Source organism: Mus musculus, chromosome 9 (assembly GCF_000001635.26).
Source record: "Mus musculus strain C57BL/6J chromosome 9, GRCm38.p6 C57BL/6J".
Classification (NCBI taxonomy): domain Eukaryota; kingdom Metazoa; phylum Chordata; class Mammalia; order Rodentia; family Muridae; genus Mus; species Mus musculus.
Genome location: NC_000075.6, coordinates 99,359,248 through 99,379,336, shown reverse-complemented (window position 1 = coordinate 99,379,336; position 20,089 = coordinate 99,359,248). Strand labels below are relative to the sequence as shown.

Below are 20,089 nucleotides of genomic sequence, written 5' to 3'. Positions count from 1 at the left end.
CAATCAAAGTATATCAGAACCATATATGCCCGCCTACAACCTCAGGCGGGAGGGTCATGTGTCTGAGAGCAGCCTGCTATATAACACGTTGGGTTGGCATTTAGTCTAAGCTCTGCCCCACAGTTACCTGGACTCACTATAAAGGGGGCTGCTTGCCTCCTCCTCACTCTCTTGCTCTCCTGCCCTTGTTTCCTTAACCTCTTCCCCCTCTCTCCACATTCACCTCCCCTCCTCTCCACATGCTCATAGCTGGCCTCCTCTCTCTCTCTCTCTCTCTCTCTCTCTCTCTCTCTCTCAACTCCCCTCCTCATGCCCTGAATAAACCCTATTCTATACTGTATGGCTGGTCCTTCAGGGGGAACGGATGCCTCAGCATGGGCCCAAAGAGGAACCCCCTTCCCCCACACCATACTGCACCTCCTTACCAAACATATTCCTCTCTTCTTCTATCTTTTTACAAAACAGTCCAGGCCAGAGAGATGTCTCACTGGTGGAAGGTTCGCACTTCACAGGTATGAAGATGTAAAGCTGGATCGATGTAAGAAGTGGGGAGTGGAACTTACTACCTTCTGAGCCAATTTACCGTCATCTCGTCATCTCGGGAAGTTCAGCTGCAAGCTCCTTCAAAAGGGTTATCTCACCTGAGCGATCTACTACCTATTGTATGCAACTCTGCCTTAGTTGCTGGTGACCTCAGAGAAGCATTTGGGATATATAGGCACAGGAAGACCAAGGGGAAAGGGGCTCTAACTGGCTCCAGGAGCCTCTCTTCTCTGCTGGTAAAGTGACCAAGCCCGCTCAATCAACAAGTTCTCCAGCACAGTAGTGAGGATTAAAAAGAAAAAAAGACAGTTAGACAGCATTGTAGCATGACCCCAGTCAATCCTAAGACTGAAGGCAAATTTCATTTTCCCAATCCGCTTTTTATACCATTTTAATTACATGCAAGTATGAAGGGTGAACAGTACAATAGGGAACCAAAGAGACCATAGTCAAGGAACAAGCAAGACAATAAACACAAAGCCATGATCGCTCCAGTGAGGCTGTTTCTAAGGATGATCAAGATAGCAGAGCCTACTTCTCTGTTCTACCCTAAAACCAGATTCTTACTTCCCTGTCCTTGGCAATGTCAGATTCCTGCCTGAGCTTACTTCCTTGTCATGGCCAATGTCAGACTCCTGCCAAGTAAAGACTTTCCAAGTGTGGCCTATTGAAGGAAAACCCCGACGCCTTGGTAAGTAAGTGCTCACTTGTGCTCTGTAAGGAAGACCACCAGATGTACTGGTTTCCCAGAGTGAACTCTAATAGAACAGTACCTTGGTTTGTCTTTGGGACTTTAGGAGGAAGTACTTACTTAGATAGAGGCAGAGAGAGAGAGAGAGAGAGAGAGAGAGAGAGAGAGAGAGAGAGAGAATAGAGACCAACCATGAACACATGGAGAGAGAGGGGGGAAGGGAATGGGGAGAGATGGGGGAAGGGGCAAGAGGACAGCGGAGGCAGGAAGAAGACAAGAGTGAGAGAGAGGAGGGGGCAAACAGCCCCTTTTCATAGAGGGTCAGGCATACCTGGAGGTTGCCAGGTAACTGTGGGGCAGAGCTTAGACAAAATGCTAACAGTGGTGGTACACACTTTTTCGAGGCAGGGTTTCTCTGTGTAGCCCTGGCTATCCTAGAACTAGGTCTACAGACCAGGCTAGCCTCAAATTCACAGCGATCCACCTGCCTCTGCCTCCTGAGTGCTGGGATTAAAGGCACGCTCCACCATTGCCTGGGGGTGGTGCACACTTTTAATCCTAGTACTGGGGAAGCAGAGGTAGGTGGATCTCTGTGAGTACTAGACCAGGCTGGTCTTTGCAGTAAGTTCCAGGCAAGCCGGGGCTATACATAAGATCCTGTCTCAAAAAGTAAAATAAACAAAATAAAATAAGCCCAGTAAAATCTAGGTTTCAGCCTAAAATCTTCTACCCCCAAAATTCTATTCTCTCCTAGGAAATAGAAATGAGAGGTTGGTAAAGATGATCTTTGCATCTGTAAGCCAAAGTGTGTCAAGGTCCTAGGTGAATCACAGTTAGGGTATGGTTAAATAACAAAATACTACATCAGCATAACAAAGGCTGGTGCTGCCAGTGTGCCTATAGCCTTAAAAAAATCTTCATTTCCTGAAACCTCCCAGCTCTGGAGGTTACAACCTCTTTTGAAAGACCTGGGCACCCCTAGATGTCACAGGCCTGTTGGCGAAGATAGACTGGGGACTCTGACTCCATCACTTGCTAACCCCCTAGGTAGTATATGCTCACTACTATCTCTCTGTACTGATGACTTTATGGGCCAGGGGTCTTTTCCTCTGATGCTGGAATCATATGACTACTCACCGCTAGGGCTAATGTGGGGATCAAACGGCCTAATGCGTTCTAAGACCCTAGCAAAGTATCCTGACCACGTGCCGACGAAGCTTCTCCGCATGCAGTATTTGTTATTTCTACGATCACGATCATTATTAGTATCTCTACTTGACAGTCTTTCTGGCCGCTTAAGGAAGCCTGGCAAGCTGGGACAGTGCCTGTACTGACCACCAGAGGGCGCCATTGTAGAGCGAAAAAAAAACCCAAAATCCAAAAAACAAACAAACAAACCATGCCCTTTCTCCTTTCTGTGGGATTTCCTAACCTTCTAAACTTCAGGTACCAGAGAAATATACATTTTGAGTTCAAGTCCACCGTTTTCATGTGTCAAATGTTTGTCAAAACTCCAGACCAAATTCTCATCTAGACAACTGCTCGATCAGCCTTCTGGAGCTAAACTTAGCCACCCCAGGGTAGCCTGGCACTTCTGGACACTTTGTGCCTAATCAGCTTCAGTCCCTCACAGTTGACTTCATGTGCCTTCTGGAGACTTTTCATACAGTTCTACATTCTACATATGGAGAGAGCGTCTTCCTTGAATCCAGCCAGCTTCTTCAGTTAGAAAATCATCCACGGCCCGGTAGTGGTGGCGCACACCTAGCACTTGAGAGGCAGAGGCAGGCGGATTTCTCAGTTCGAGGCCAGCCTGGTCTACAGAGTGAGTTCCAGGACAGCCAAGAGTACACAGAGAAACCCTGTCTCGAAAAACCAAAATATATATATATATATATATATGTGTGTGTGTGTGTGTGTGTGTGTGTGTGTGTGTGAAAAACCCAATATATATATATATGTGTGTGTGTGTGTGTGTGTGTGTGTGTATAAAAGAAAGAAAGAAAGAAAGGAAGGAAGGAAGAAAGAAAATCATCCACAGCTCCAATTTCCCCTGACCTCCCGCTTTCCTGCACACTCTAAATCCACTATCCAAGAGTGTTTGGTGAGGGCCACTTCTGTGGATGGAGCTTCAGAGACAGCTTCCTAAGTCCATGTCTGGGTCAGTAGCCTTCGAAGTGTAGTCCTGGTACAAAGGGCACATTCTTGGGGACTTGTAAAACATGGACATTCTCCAGGCCCACTGCGTCTCAGTCTCTGGGGCGAGGCTGGAAGGCTAGGTGGGGAGAACTCGTGGGGTAGCATGGGGTCGTTGAGGATGTCCTGGCTTGCATACCTCCCCACTTTGGGAGCGGCAGGATCCCTCCCACAGACAGGTGAAGCTGCTCTTGTATTGCTTCAACCGTCCAACTTATATTCCAACCCCCCCTCCCATGTTGGTATGGAACACTGTTGTGGCTTTAGCCTTCATCCTTGATGAAAAGATGTCATGTTTTGTTATCGTTGCTTAGCGAAGAGCCCTGACTTATGACAGCCCACTATCAGATAATGTGATTCTGCTGTGATACTGTCTCCTTCAAGGCTGGTAGATGTTGCCCTGGGACCCAGAAGGGAGGGGAGAGAAGGCAGGCAGTATTTTCTTTGCCCTGTGAAGCCAGCCCTGTATAACAGCAAGCGAAAGGAGAAGGTGATGCTCTGGGAAGGAGAGGCGCAGACCTACTTCCTAGGAAGCTCACCATCAAATCTCCAGGTAGGCTCCTGCGGGAAGTGTGAAGGGTTCCACTCCCCACGCTCATCCCCAAGAAAGGTTTTACAGTGCTCAGAATTGTCCGTCAAATGCAGGCAGCACACGTACTAAGGGAGAAAGAGAGACCTAGTATCTGAGACTACGGCTCAATGGCCATCTGTTAATAAGACCGGAAGCTTCTGGAATACACTTTATTTTATTTTAGTTATGTCTGTGTGTGTGCCCATGTCCATATCAGTACTCATGTGTGCACGTCCATTCGGAGGCCAGAGGTTTTAGTGTCTTCCCCAATCATGCTTCCACTTTTTTTTTTTTTTTTTTTAAAGACAAGATCTTTCACTGAATCTAGAACTCTTCAGTCCAGCTACACTCGGCCAGCAAGTCTTGGGGAATCCTCCTGCCTCTGCCTCCCCAGCAGTAAGGTTCCGGTACAAGCTCCCACATCAGATATCTTACATCAGTGCTGGGGAATCCGAAGGGTGGTTCTTGTGCTTGCATGGCAAGAACTTCATCGACCAAGCTCTGCCCCCCAGCCTTTGATTCTTTTTTAAATTCAAATGCATGTGGATTAAACAGCAGCCCCCAATGGCTCACTTTCTTCTCGCCAAGATAGCATATGACAAAAACAAAACAAAACAAAACAAAACAAAACAAAAAAACGGGGAAGATTAATTTTGTTCACAGTTTCAAAGGTTTCAGGACGTGCTTGCCTGGCCCCATCTCTCTGGCCTGTAGCAAGGCAGCAATTCATGGCAGGGAGCATGTGCTGGAGGCTTGTCACCTCAGGGCAAACAGGAGGCAAAGGAGAGAAGGGTGCAGGGTAAGATACAGCCCCAAAGGACTTTCCCTCCAGCCAGTCAGCCTCCTCCTCCTCCTCTTCCTCTTCCTCCTCTGCCTCCTCCTCCTCCTCAACTGCCTAGATCCTCCCAACATAGCACACCATTCCAGAACCAAGTGTTCAACCCATCAGCCTATGGAGGATATTTTATAGGCAAACCATAACAGGCCCCAAACAGATATGTCTACACCCCAAGCTCTAGTAAATGCAACCTTATTTGGAAATAGGTCTTTGTAGAAGTGGTGAAGGATCTCATGGGTTTGTCTGAATTTCAAGGAGTCCAATGACTGGTGACCTTATGTGACATAGGAGAGGAAATTGGAGACCAAGGGTAGAGGGGTTTGTAAAGACAGGCAGATGTTGCAGTATCTACATGCCAAACATGTATCTACATTCCATGGAACCCCAAGGAGTTCTAGAGTGATTAGAAGCTAAGAAAGAGGTGGGGCCATACTGGAGCCTCAGAAGGGACTAGTCCTGGGGCTGGAGAGATGGATTGCTCAGTGGTTAGTGCTTGCTGCTCTCCCAGAGGACCTGATTTTGGTTTGAAGCATTCACATCATCTGGCTTACAACTCTGTAACTCCCCAGTTCCAGGGTTCCTGTGTCCTCTGCTAGTCTCCTTGGGCATATACAAACGCGACACATACTCACATGAGTATTCATATGTACATGCAAGTAATGATAACATCAAATTGTTTAAAGAAGAAAAGAAAAGAAAAAATTGTCCTCTCAACACCGGACTTTGCATTTCTGGGCTTGACAACTATGGGGGAAGTTAACAGTCGCTGCCTTCAGCCTCTCAGCTGAACTGCAGGATATGATCTAGGAAGCAGATGCTGATAACAGCACTGTGGGCTGCTCAGAATTTTTTTTACTATGATATCTAGATAAAAGATAGACAGACCAGAGATCCTTGACATTCCGATAGATAGATAAAAGAGAGAGAGAGAGAGTAGAGATGAGCTGAGGCTTCCATGTCTTCAGTGGTGTTGGAGACGGTTACAGCCATGCAGCGGAGCTACGCCACATGTTGACATGAGAGAACAAAGCTGAGAGAATATGAAATCTCCAGAGACACAGAAGTCGGCATGATGGGTGGTCAGCCCTGGAGAGCTTACACAGATGATGGTCATAAAATCAAGATCAACTTCCAAACAACTCCCGCCTCCAGAAGGGTGTGACTGAATCCTTTACATCACGATGGCATCAACAAGAAGGTCATGTATTTGTCCTGTTTCTAGTTAACAGAAGAGAATGTCAAGTTACCTTCTGCTTGTATTAGTCCTGCTATGAAAGCCTTCTTGGTTTCCTGATAGGCTTGCTTTGTCCTCAATGATAAGGAAGTTCCTAGAGGTCTCCTTAAGATTCTCTTTATGAATTCCAGCAACAGGGCTCAGTAGATGAAGTTGCGTGTGCTACAGCCTAAGACCCTGAGTTTGGTCCCCAGAATCCACAATGGAAGAACAGACCTGATTCCCAAACACTGTCCTCTGATCTCTGCACGCGCATTGCAGCATGCGCCTGCCTCCCCACATCGTGCACCCACACAACAATAATAAGTAAAACAGCTCTGAAAAGTCCCACTTGTTAACGATTAATAGCATGGGCTGGTCAAGTTTTTCATCCACGTAGCTTGGTGTTTAAGCATAGTCAAGTATCTGTATTGACTCTGACAGTTTGACAAACCCAAAACCTACTCAATGAGTGTGGGGCAACGGGCTATGCACAGACAGCCTGGTTTCCAGTTGAGGAGGCTAGATCTTGAACCCCGGGAGAACCTGATGGGTGGTAATTTCCACCTACATGGGATGGCAGGCCTTTGACCATGTCTTCTGGACCCCTGGCTCCTGTTGAAGTTACCACCTCCACAGCCCACACCGGAGAGGCATGGCTATCAGCCACCTAGGAACAATGCCAAGCCTTCCCACATGCAAATAAAGTTTTCCCCAAACTCTCAGTCCAAGCCAATGAGAGGTACCTGCTGTCAGACCCTGAATCACCCCCAGAAATGTATATAAATCCATCCAGGGAATTAAAGGTATGTGAGAACTATTCCTTCATCTGAGTCTTTTGTTCCAAGAGCTGTACATAACACTTGGGAAGAGATCTTCTCTCCCGAAGAGCCACCGAGGTCCCACCGCACTCCTCACTGGATTGTCAGCTTTTTGTTGGCCCAAAGGGACCGGACTCAGTTCAGAGTATCTCGGCTCAGAGTTACCAAGCAACCTGGAAAGCGTGGCAGAGACTTCGTCTTCTAAACTGCACTAGCTTCTCTTTGCTAGAACCTTCCTACCTGACCTGAACAAAGATCTCTGTGGAAAACCTCTGGTACCCAGGCCCACAAATGAGTTCTAGTTCAATATGAGCACTAGCATATGTTTCCATAGATTGTTTTCAGGGAAAACCATATGCATTTCAAGCTGATTTAATTCTGGTTAATATGTAAGAAATGCATGAATTAGACAAAGTGTGTGTGTATGTGTGTGTGTGTGTGTGTGTGTGTGTGTGTGTATGGTGTGTTACAACAGACACCACTGAAATCCAGAGAATATTTAGAAATTATTTCGAAAACTTATACTCCGGGCTGGAGAGATGGCTCAATTGTTAAGAGCACTGACTGCTCTTCCAGAGGTCCTGAGTTTAATTCCCAGCAACCACCTGATGGCTCACAACCATCTGTAATTGAATCTAGTGCCATCTTCTGGTGTGTCTGAAGATAGCTACAGTGTACTCACATATATAAAATAAATAAATCTTTTTTTTAAAAAAAGAAAACTTATACTACAATAATTTGGAAAATCTTGTAGAAAAGGGTACACCTTATTAATGCATATCATCTGTAAAACTTGAATCGGTAGACTGGAGAAAGCTTCAGTGAATCAATGACAAGTTATGTAGTTAAAGTAGTAATTAATAGTCTCTCACAGGACTGGAGAGATGGCTCAGCGGTTAAGAGTACTGACTGCCCTTCCAGAGGTCCTGAGTTCAAATCCCAGCAACGATATGGTGGCTCACAACCATCTGTAATGGGATCTGATGTCCTCTTCTGATATATCTAAAAACAGCTACAGTGTACTCACAGACATAAAATAAATTAAATCTTAAAAAAAAAGTCTCTCACCAGGAAAACTTTGCTGTGGAAATTTACACACTAATGTCAATTAAAGAAGCACTAACATCACTGTGTCCCAAGCTTCTGATAAAGTACAAATGGAGTGGATGCTTCTAAACTTCATCTATGAAGTCAATACCAATTGAATGCCAAATGTGACAGTAGAGGAAACTCTAGGCCAGTGTACTTGAAGATAGATGCAAAAATCCTCAACAAAATACAAACTAGATTCAACAATACATTAGGAAGATCATAACAAACAAACTAAACATTGTATTTTGTCGATACTTCTATAAATCCTCTTTAACATTAAAAAAGATCAAATATCAGCAATGCAAGAATGTCTCAATATATGCAAATCAATAACGTTAATACAACACATCATAAAAGCTATCCATGACGACTTGTGGGCCACAGCACCCTGAATGGGCAAACTCTGAAAGCATTACCTTTAATATCAGGTTCTTTAAAGTCAGAAACAAGACAAATGTCTGCCTCATCACTAATATTCAGTGCAGTACTTGAGATCTTAGTCATTGCAATGAATCATGGGAAAGAAAGAAAAGGCACAGAAACAGGAAGGAAGAAGCCAAACACCTCCACTTAAGGATGGGGTGACATTAGAAGACCTAAAGATTCCATCAAAAGCCTTCTAGACTCTACAAGGAAGCCTAATAAACTAATAAGAATGAAGTTAGTACACAAAAGCCCTGTGGCTTTTAAATATACCAACAACAAACCCATTGGGAACCAAATTAAGTTGCACAGTACCAATCAAAATAGCCACAGAAAGAATAAAACACGCAGGAGCAAACTCAATCAATGGGGTGAAAGATTTCTAAAATGAAAACTACAGAAAATGGAGAAAGAAGTTAGGAAAGACAAAAGAGAGTGGCATGTATCATTGGATCAATAGTGTGAAAATGGCTGTGGTCTTAGCATATTCAGTGAGAACCCCATCAAAATCCAAAATATTTGTGCAACTTGAAAAAAATGTGAAATTCACATGGGGGCACAAGGACCCCAAAAAAACAAAGTAAATGAGTGAAGAGAGCCATGCTGGCAGTATTGTAATGCCTGATTCCAAAGTGTGGCATAGTGCTATAGCAAGGGAACCAGTGTGACAGTAGCATGCAAAGGGACACTGAGCTGGTTGGCTTTTATTGTCAACTTGATGTGATTTAGAGTCACCTGGGAAGAGGAAATGTCGACTGAAGGGCTGTGTCAGTTAGATTGGCCTGTTCCCATGCCTGCGGCCTCATCTTGGTTGATTGAGGTGAGAGGGTCCACCATGGGCGGCGCCATCCGTGACAGGTAAACCTAGGCTGTATAAGAAGTCTAGCTGAGCAAGCCAGAGCGTACACACCATTCCTCTGTAGTTTCTGCTTCAGCTCCTGCTTGCTTTCTTCCCTGACTTCCCTCAGTGGTAGACTGTTACTTGGCAATGTCAGTTAAAAGAAATCTTTTCCTCCCCTAAGTTGCTTTTGGTCGGGGTGTTTTGATCAGAGCAACAGAAAAGCAAACAGAAATAGAGACCCATGGAGAAGAACAGAGATCCCATAAGCAAACCCAGCCTTTACCTACAGTGACCTAATACATTAAAGAGAAGACAGTCACCTTAATAAATGGTATTTGGAAAACTGGATGTCAGTATATAAAAGACGGAACTTAGAGCCGTCTCTCTCACACTGTATAAAATCAACTCCAAGAGCTGGATATGGCGGCACACTCCTGTGATTTTTAACATTTATTTGGCTGAGTCAAAAAGACTACGAGTTTGAATCTGGCATAGGCCATATAGTGTGATAAAGGCCAGCCTGAGCTACATAGCCAGACTCCATTTTTAAAACAAATCTATTCCAAATGGATCAATACCAGAGACCTGGAGGAAAACATGGGAAACCTCCACAATATAGCCACAGGAGTGACTTCCTGAACAGGCCTTCTCAGCCTGGGATTCGAATAATACCAAACTGGCAAATGAGATTGTGTCAACTTGCAGAGGGTCTGCATGGCAAACAAAGGAAATAACAACCCAGTAAAGAGACAGCCTGCAGACTGGGAGAAGATCCTTGCTGGGGGATTCTCAACCAGTACAGGCAAAGAATTTAAAATGTGGAACACCAAAGGAACACAGGATCAGACCAGTAAATGAGCAAATAAACAAACCCAATAGACCTGAACCATACATCTGTGGCAAGGTCTCTCCTGCACAGCCTAGCCTGATCTTGGCTTCTGATCCTCCTGCCTCAGACAAGGATCCTGACTCATGGCTGAACAAACATGTTTTACAGAAGGAAATGCAAACGATAAATAGATGAATAAAGGCCAACATCTTTAAAATTTTTATTACATGTATGTGCACACGTGTGTGCGTGTGTGTGTGCGCGCGCGCGCGTGCGCGTGCGTGTGTTTATGAGGGTGTATGTGCCACTGTGAAGGTCAGAACACAATTTTCAGCAGTTCTCTCCCTCTACTGAAGGGGCTTCCCAGGCAGAGGTCACAGGAAGCCTTTCTGACTGGGGAGGGTGCCAGGAGCCCCCCTTGCTTAGCGGCATACTTTGTGAAGGCATTCCTATGCAGGGGTCATGATATTTGCCTATTTCCTGTGGGTTGGAGGGGACGCCATAGAACATGGGGGTACTTATGAGGGACTCCTCAGCCTTGGCAATTAAGACAGCAGGAGGCAGAGAGAGAAAACCTCTACTGTGACCTGAAGGATGCACTGTCTGGAAGAGAGGGAGCCTGTGCCGGGGAGCGAGGGAGCCCTGCATTGTAATGTAATGCAATGTAAATGCATTGGCGCAGTGGCTCCACAACCCACCAAACCACCCTCCTCATCTCTGCTTGAGTAAATCACAGGGTACCAAGATCACAGGCTGCCATAAAGTATCTCTGGGTATTTCAGTGAGGGGATTTGGGAAGAGAGTCTAGAGTCGATGCTCTAACTAGAACATATGGCCCGAGCTGGGCGTGGTGGCGCACGCCTTTAATCCCAGCACTTGGGGAAGCAGAGGCAGGTGGATTTCTGAGTTCGAGGCCAGCCTGGTCTACAGAGTGAGTTCCAGGACAGCCAGGGCTATACAGAGAAACCCTTTCTCGAAAAATCAAAACAACAACAACAAAAAGAACAAATGGCCTTTGTCTTGTGGCTGGTACCATCCAATCTGCTGATGTCCTGAACAGAACCAACAGCTGAGGAAGGAGAAATGAATCTTCCCTCACTACTGAGCTGCGACATCTGTCTTCTGTCCTCTTCACCGAGAATCACATCCTCTGGTACACAGGACATTAGACTCATACTGAAGCACATGCCTGGCTTTCTTGGGTTCCTAGCTTGCAGAAGCCAGGTCATGGGACCCCTTGGCCTCATAATCACACGGGCCATTTTTTGATCATGAATTTCTATATATCTGATTGGTTCTATTTCTCCAGAGAATCATAAGTAAGGTAACCTCCAAAACAACACTTAGGAAGGAGGTGAAGCCATTGTTCCCATGGCATATTTCTGAGCTGATGGTCAGATAAATGAAGATGCGAATTTTTTTTTTTTTTTTTTTTTTTTTTGTTTTTGTTTTTTGAGACAGGGTTTCTCTGTGTAACCCTGGCTGTCCTGAAAATCACTCTGTAGACCAGGCTGGCCTTGAACTCAGAAATCTGCCTGCCTCTGCCTCCCAACGTTGTAAAATTTAAATCACATGGCAGTGATGAGTTTTAATATGAGACTCTGTAAGACTAGATTTTTATCTTGTTATTTAGAATGAAACTGTTCTTAAACAGAAAAACTTGACTAACTCTGAAAGGCAGCCGCAATTTCTTCCAGGGGAGGCAAACACACACAGGGGTGAGTTTGTGGGGTGGTGCGGACAGCTGAGTTCCTTCATGGCGCCCACTGAGAAGCCATCTATGCCACAGATGGCTCTCTAGGCGTCCAAGTGTGGCTCAGGTTAAAGATGATTTTTATCTCCTGCATTTATATGCATCACACTCAGGAGACTTATATTTAGCTATATGATCCTAACATAAAAATCCCTAGAGAAAATGGGAATAGAAATAAGCTGCATACAAACTCAAAGACACAGATACTTCAAGCCAAAAATAAATACTTTTGTTTTTAAAATGCAGGAAAGTGCACAGAAAATGAAAAATTATTCATTCCTATCTAGATCAGTGGTTCTCAACCTTCCTAGTGCTTTGACTCTTTAATGCAGTTCCTCATGTTGTGCTGACTCCCCCTCACCATAAAGTTATTTTTGTTGCTACTTCATAGCTGTAACTTTTTAGAGGAATGGTGTCTCAGTTCCTAAGACCATCAGAAATACCTGTTTTCCAGTGTTTGCAACTCACAGGTTGAGAACTGCTGGCTAGATCTAAAAAAAGAAAGAAAGAAAGAAAGAAAGAAAGAAAGAAAGAAAGAAAGAAAGAAAGAGAGAAAGAAGAAAGAAAGAGAAAAGAAAAGAAGAGAAGAGAAAAGAAAAGAAAAGAAAAGAAAAGAAAAGAAAAGAAAAGAAAAGAGGGGTATCATTGATTTTTAAAGAGCTATTATTATTCTGCTTTGGAATAAATACAGTTTTGCAAAGTTTGTGAAACCTACACAAAATAGGAAATTTTCTTGACACTATTGAAATTGGCCCAAGAAAATTTCAACTCAAATTTGGATTAAAAAAACAAAAAGAATTTGAAATGTAAAACACATGTAGAGATCATGTGTTAAGAAGAATTCAAGCGAGGGCTGGAGAGATGCTCAGTGGCCGAAAGTACTTGCTGCTCTTGGAGGGTCCTGGGTTCAATTCCCCTCACCCACAAGGTGTCTCACAACTCTCTGGCTCCAGCTCGAGGTGAACTGATGCCTTCTGAATTCAGACAATAAGTATGCATGTGTTGAACAGACATAAACACTCATAAATCAACAGACAGAAGGACATGGACAGGGAGTAAGCAGCAGCCACGAGAAGAGTCCTCAAGTAGTTGGGGAAGGGGGATAGTAATGCATACATGTGATATGACAGGAGAAGGACTGAGTGTAGGAGAGGATCTAAAGTGAGATGGCAGATGGGGAGGGGGAGGAGAGGGGGAGGAGAGGGGGAGGGGAATGGGGATGGGGGATGGGGGAAGAGGGAGGGGTAGGGGGTTAACTAAAACCAAGATTGTGTGAAAAGTGTGAAAACAAACTACTTTATAGCTATATTTGCACAGGAGTCTGAATGGAATTATCTACATAAGTAGATAATGCTGCTCCCAGATGCCAAAAGTCAGTAAACTAAAACCTAGAGCCCTGTGAGATCCCTCCCTATGAGTCATTAGCCGGGAAGGCCTCGGAGAGCCACAGAACAATACAGGATATTGGCATTGCTCTTTGTTGCCCACAGGGACTAGATTGTAAGGATCTGTTGCTGAAGACACTGCATGTTTTTGTTGTAGGGCACAGAGAACTCAACCTGGCACTGAACAGGAGGCTTCCTGCTTGGTGACTAACACTCACAGTGCCCGAAGGTGCTGTACAGTCTTCAGGGGAAGAAAAGTCACCTATACTCTTTTCCTGGCTGTGGATCCTGTGCTCTACTTACCGACCTGCCCGGAGAGCTAGCTCCATTGGTACAGTAATGGTATGACTGTCGCGGGCAAGCAAACATTGTCTGCTTGGAGTTATAGGAGGGAATTCATGTCTGATGCAAGCTGCTTACTGGTTTGCTCAGTGTGCTTTCTTATACCACCCAGGACCACCTGCCCAGGGGCATCGTCACCCATAGAGGGCTGCACCCTCACATCAATCAGCAATCAAGAGAATGCCCTTATAGATATGCCCACAGGCCAATCTGATGGAGGCAACTCCTCAGCTGAAGTTCCCTTTTCCTAGGTTGTGTTAAGTTGACAAAACTCAGCACACGGCACCCCACATCTACGTACATATCACCCAGACAAGAATAATAGATGAAGGTTTAAATTTTAAAAAGAACCCTGAAGAGTACTTACCTCTGAGCATGAGTTCTATATGTGACTTGCTGGATTGATTCGTATGCCTTGTATCTGGGCTTATGTTTGTTGAGTGTAAAGATGTTAAAACTGGTAAAGGTTGACCAATATATACTTTATTATTGGTGTATACTTACTAATATAATAAACAAATATGTAATAAAGCTTATGTAACACTTTTATATAGGGTCCTCAGCTTCCTGGGTGCTGAGATTGTGATTTTTGGGCTATATAATATAATATTGATACATGTTATCAATTTGTTGTGTTACAGTCTTGTAGGATGTGACTGTAGCTATGCTTAGAAGGATGACTAGAGATGGCTGGAGAGATGACTCAGCGGTTAAGAGGACTGACTGCTCTTCCAAAGATCCTGAGTTCAAATCCCAGCAACCACATGGTGGCTCACAGCCATCTGTAATGGGATTTGGTACCCTATTCTGGTGTGTCTGAAGATGGCTATATATAAATAAATTAAATACATCTTAAAAAAGAAAAACTGTCATTTTTTTAAAAATGAGGACTAGCATTCTAGATGCAAATGTCTTTAGAGAAGATAGGTTAAGATGATTTCCAGTTCTATCTCAAGAAACTAGCAAAAGGAAAAACTATCAAAGAAACCTCAACCAAAGAAAGAAAGAGTAAAAAATAAAATAGAAGCCAGTGCGATCAAATCATAAAGAGACATGCAATTGAGGAGAGGTATCAAAATGTGGTTGTTTGGAAAGCCTTCAGTGAGTCTGATAAAGGAGACAAAGGAAGATATCACAATGAATCTACAAGTCTATAAAACAAGTATTAGTGCAGGTCCCACAGACATAAGAAGAAACACTAGTACCGTCACATGCGTGCCAGTACATTTAATTCAGGCAGGTTTAAACGTTCCTTGAAAATAGCTAATTTGGATAGTGCTGCCCATGCCTGCTTCTTCCTTTGGGGTAGCCAGGCCCTTGTGCACCGAGCTGGACTGGAGGGAGGGAAGCTTAGCCTGTGGCAGTGCAGTGCAGTTGCAGGATCTTGGTCGGCGATGAATGCACAGGCAATAAACACGCCTGGGAACAGCTTCAGAGTATTCGTTTGTTTGTTAGGGGTAGAAAGGAGTGTGTATGCCCTTGGGGAGGTGGCCAGGGTCTCTGGAACCAGATTCGTGTGGCTGTGCACCACCGGCTAGGGCAGGGGTGTTGAAAGATGCTCCATCTACATACTCCAGGACTGTAGGGTGTGTGTGTGTGTGGCGGAGAGTGAGGGCTTAATAGGGTCAAAGAAGTAGTGACGCCTGATAACTGTCAGGGTAATAGGTTGTCACTAGGATCGACGGTGGGGAAGCCAGCTTTTTTTGTTTGTTTGTTTGTTTTTTGTTTTTTGTTTTCGAGACAGGGTTTCTCTGTATAGCCCTGGCTGTCCTGGAGCTCACTTTGTAGACCAGGCTGGCCTGGAACTCAGAAATCCGCCTGCCTCTGCCTCCTGAGTGCTGGGATTAAAGGCGTGCGCCACCACGCCGGGCTGGGGAAGCCAGCTTTATGGCGCCAGGTTGGAAGGGGGCGGTAGCCAACTCCTGCTGATCTCGTGTTTGAGGTATCCTTTGACCTTTCTTTTCTGTAACCCTGGGCCATTGTGGTCCCACAGGAAAGCATAACTGATTTTATAAAAAGAAAATCTTCACATCTTATGCCCATCAAAGCAATTGAACGTGAAATATAGGCTCACCAGGTTGGGTCCTGTGGCCGGAAGTAGAACTTTTTGCCCGTGTAGAGTTGGGCAGAATGGGCCACCTGATAGCTGACAGAAGAGCACTGAAGACAGAGGCTTCGCATTTCTTACTTGGCCCTTGCCCTGCGGAGGCAGTGTGCAGATTCCCCCATGCTATCACTCACCACTTGGTGATGGTAGTGACAGGGAGCACCCCCACGCCCCATGGAGAGAAGTCTCAGTGTCCCTGTGGATTACCTGAGAGTCCGAAGATCTCCCCCACAGGACACAACTAACCACACTGGCGTCTGCAGTGTTGGGAGGCTCTACGGGACCGAATCATGTATCCTAACAGCTCTGCAGGGATCTGAGGAGCAACCTTCAGCTGTGTAACCAGCTCAGACCAGCAAACACAAAGAAACCTAGAGAGCGTGAAGTGGAAAGACCCTCCTCAGACACCCGTGTGTGACAGGACCCTGGACAGAGATTCTCTGCTGGTCACTGGGGCTGCTGATTGAAAGCAGGTGTGCGTCTAGCTACAAGAAGAAACTCAACAGTTAGTTCTTTTAGGCCCCGAATTGAAGATACTAGAACAAATTTACATTAGCTAGGCAAGTGGGTTGAGAAGCCAATGCTATAACTAGCTTACTGAAACTATTTGCCTTCAAGAGAAAGCCCAGAAAATAACAACAACAACAACAACAACAACAACAACAACAACAACAACAGGAAGGAGAGACAAGTTGAGTGAGTGTAGTTGTGCTTGCTTGGAGTCCCAGCTATTCAGATACCTGAGGCAGGAGGATGTCTTAAATCCAGGAGGTTTAGGCAGCCTGGGCTATATATAATCAAACCCCATCTCAAAACACAAAACAGGGTATCAGGGATGTCTGGACATGCAATACCGTATGAACGAACTCTAAACTAACCAAAACACGACAGTTACAGGAGAAATCATGCCCTGTGTGGCTGCTGGCCCAGTGAGAATCCTAAAGACAGAGAGTGCCTAACACCAGGAGCTGGCCAAGGGGCTAGATGAAGATTCATTTTTATAATGGGTACAAAGTTTTAGGTTTGCAAGATAAAGAGATGGTGGAGATTGGATGCTGCTTATGACTGTACCATAGCACAAATGCCCTGCACACCGGGTAAAGCCATGTAAAGGCTGAGGCTGAGGGTCTCGCACACACAGGCCTAGGTTTGACGCCCACTGCCCCCTCCCACAAGCACAGCACATGCTGGTTGTGGTGATGTACTCCTGTAATCCGGCCATGGGAGGCAGAAGTGAGAGGACCAGGAATTCAAATTCATCTTCAGCTACGAGGGAAGTTTAAGGTCGGACAGAGAGCTGCAGAAAACTATCTCAAGGAAAACAGGCAAAAATGGTTAAATGGGGAAATATTGTATTTTGTGCATTTTAACTCAATTGAGAACTTGTGAAATTTGTGCATAAATGCATTCCTGTTTTAAAATCAAACAATACACACAAAAGGAAATCTCCCCCTGGCACCTTGCTCAGCTGGGCCGGTACACCGAGTGTGCTTTACGTACAGCGTGGCTGACTCGTCCCACACAGCCACCCGATGACTCAGACCTTCTAATAATTTCCATCTTAAGGATGTGGAAGTGGAACGGCCAAGAATCACAGATCCTTTCCATAGTCCCAGAGTCCAGAAGCGCCTGAGCTTTGATTTGACCCTTCAAGTGCAGACTGCTCTTCTCCAGTCCACTCCAGAGTCAAGCCGGTACCCCAGAGTGACTGAGCCATGAAGGTGTGTCACACTCAGGTCTGACAGTGAGGTAGGCCACATGTGGAATGCAAAGGTAATGACATGTACCTAACAGTGACTACTTATCTTTGTGTCCAAAAGAGAGATGATTTGAGGGTTTTAGAATGGTAGAATTGTTTGTGTGTGTTTACTCATCTTTTGTATTTAATGCTCAACTCAAATCCCAGCTCCAAGAGGAACCGATTCCAAGTCACGCTGGCTGAAGCAGCCTCTGCTGCTGCTTGTCTATCTTACACCACTGCCCTTGCTGTCCTTTTCCTTGCCCGCCTTTACCGAGGGTCATCTGTTAGAGACAGCATCTTCTCCATCCTGTTCATTTAGACTCTCCTATGCCTGGACCAGTTCCTGGCAGTTGGTAACTGGCTGTGCACTTTTCAGAGGATCATGTTACAAAGTTACATAATTTAGGCGTCTTACATATTGTTTTAAGACCCTGGTAGCCTGAAACCAGAGCCTCTTTCTTTGATTTTTCTTATCTTCTGCTGGCTGCCAGCATCCATCCCTTGGTTTGTAGCTACATCAGTCCAGTTTCTACTTTAGTCTTTATGTAGCTTCCCTTCCATCATTTCCTCTGTATCTCTATGCACAGATTTCCTCTGTGTGTGTGTGTTTAGTGTGTGGTGTGTAGTTGTTTGTTTGTGTGCATGTGTGTAGTGTGTAGTTGTTTGTGTGAGTGTGTATGTGCCGGTGCATCTGTCTGTCTGTCTGTCTCTGTGTTTGTGGAAGCAAAAGGTCCAGCTTGGTTGTTTTCCTTCATGAATTTGCATCTTTCTTATATAGTATGTATGTATGTATGTATGTATGTATGTATGGGGTCTCGATGTGTCTCTCTGATGGTTCAGAACTCACTGTACAAATCAGGTGTGCTACCTTACCCTGCACTTTCACTGTATTTTATTTATTTGTTTTTTGGATTTTTAAAAAAATTTATTTTAGACAGGCTCTCTCGATGAACCTGAAACATGATTTTGGCTAGGCTGGCTGGGTTTACTTACCTGTGTCTGCCCACCCCCAATGGTGGGGTTATAGATATTTGCTGCTTGCGCCCAGGTTTTTACATAAATGCTGTGAGCATTCTCCCTCAACAAGGCTTAGGACTTTAGCCACTAGGAGGCTGTGGTTCAAGTGTGACAGTAGCCAGTCACCATTGAAGCTGCCATTCTCTGCAGAGCAGATGTGTGGTGTGATGATCTCTCAAATGGGTGCAGCACAAGTCCTGGAAGGCAGGCTTCCGCCTGGAGTGTGCTGCAGCCAATCCCCAGACAGCCTTCATGGAACATTGTAACTAGATCCTGGTGAGGAGACGGGATAGCAGCTACATTCTCAGCTCGAACATGACCTCAAGTGTGTGTGTGTGTATAAGATTTTAATGCCATATTCTCAATAGTCTCTTACAGTTAACTTAGGAAAGCAGTTTGTTGTTATAAACAGGGTTTGGTAGAATGGAAAACATCGAGTAACATCCTCACCTCTACTGTACTCTATGGAAGACTAAGGAGGAGGCCATTCTGCAGAGAGGAACCTGAAAGCTTTGATGTTGAACAAACTTGGTGTGTCTGGGAACAGAGAGAACAATCCCGCTGGGGCAATAAAGTCCCAAAGGATGTCACGGGTCTCACGTTGGACATTGAACATTGCACTCACAGCCAGCCACTGTCTTTGCAACTCTCCCTCACGTGTGCATCTTCCACACTCTGTGCAAACACATTGAGTCAGGTGGTAAGGAGGTGTGGGCCTGTGAGCGCGAAAGACAAAGGGATGACCTCTCCCCGGGAGCTTGGCAGTCTAACCAGGACCTGTTCCTGCAGGGCTGCACAGTGGCGGGAAGGGACAACATTCTACTCGGGTGAGGAGCAGAGCCCTGACAGGTAATATCTCGATCTGTGTATCCCAAGTGTTCCTTCTGCCTCGCCTTGCTGGAGACAGCTCTGGGTCCCTGACACATAGCCTCAGAAGCCTGTTAGCTTCTGTTGAGCTGCGCCAATCAAGAGAGAAATGTCTTGAGGAATGGGTTCCATAGGGAATCATTAGAGCAACATAGGGTTAAATTCTGTTTACCAGCCTTTGTCTGTAGGACTTCTCAGAAACTTTAGTAAGATTTGAATGCAGCGGACTCTTCAAAGGCACTTGGAAGGAGGGGCTTTGTGGTTGATATCCCAGGGTAGCCTGAGAAGAAGATGACCAAGAGCAGAGGAAGGAGATTCAGGTATTCTGACCTCCGGCAGCATTCCCATTGTTGTAAAACCTTACTCTGATAAATAAGTTTTTGGAGATTTATTCTTAATTTAAAATTATATGTATGAATGTGGTATCCAAGACCATCCCCTGGAGCTGGAGTTATTTGAACTTGGCGAGCCTCTTGTATGTGCTGGGACCTGAATTAGTGTCCTCTGCTTGAGCAGTAAGAGTTCTAGCCGAGGAGCCATCTCTCCAACCCCTTGCAGCAAGTAATTTTATCCAGAGGAAGAGATAGGAAGCGGGGAAGGGTGCAAGAAAGAGAACACACTCATCTTTTGATTGTTCATGGGGCTAAGCCTTTCAACGATTGTGGAAAGAGAATGAAATTACCCCAAATCAGGCCTGTTCTCCTCTTGACTCTGTCTCACCATCCGTCCATTTCTGTGATCTCCTGTATAGGCGCCTACAATCTGTGCCATCCGCAAGGTGAGTCACTGTCTGAATTTACGGAGCCTTGCTTCTCTTGG

At 45.1% G+C, this 20,089-nt stretch overlaps 1 protein-coding gene across 1 annotated transcript in view; it reads left to right on the top strand.

Moving 5' to 3' along the window:
- The first annotated feature begins 19,177 nt into the window (after positions 1-19,177).
- Positions 19,178-20,089, top strand: part of Esyt3 (extended synaptotagmin-like protein 3) — a 50,197-nt gene continuing 49,285 nt past the window's right edge. The window contains exon 1 of the mRNA XM_006511221.4: positions 19,178-19,252. The gene's annotated coding sequence lies outside the window, so the exon portion shown is untranslated. The remainder of the gene's footprint in view (positions 19,253-20,089) is intronic.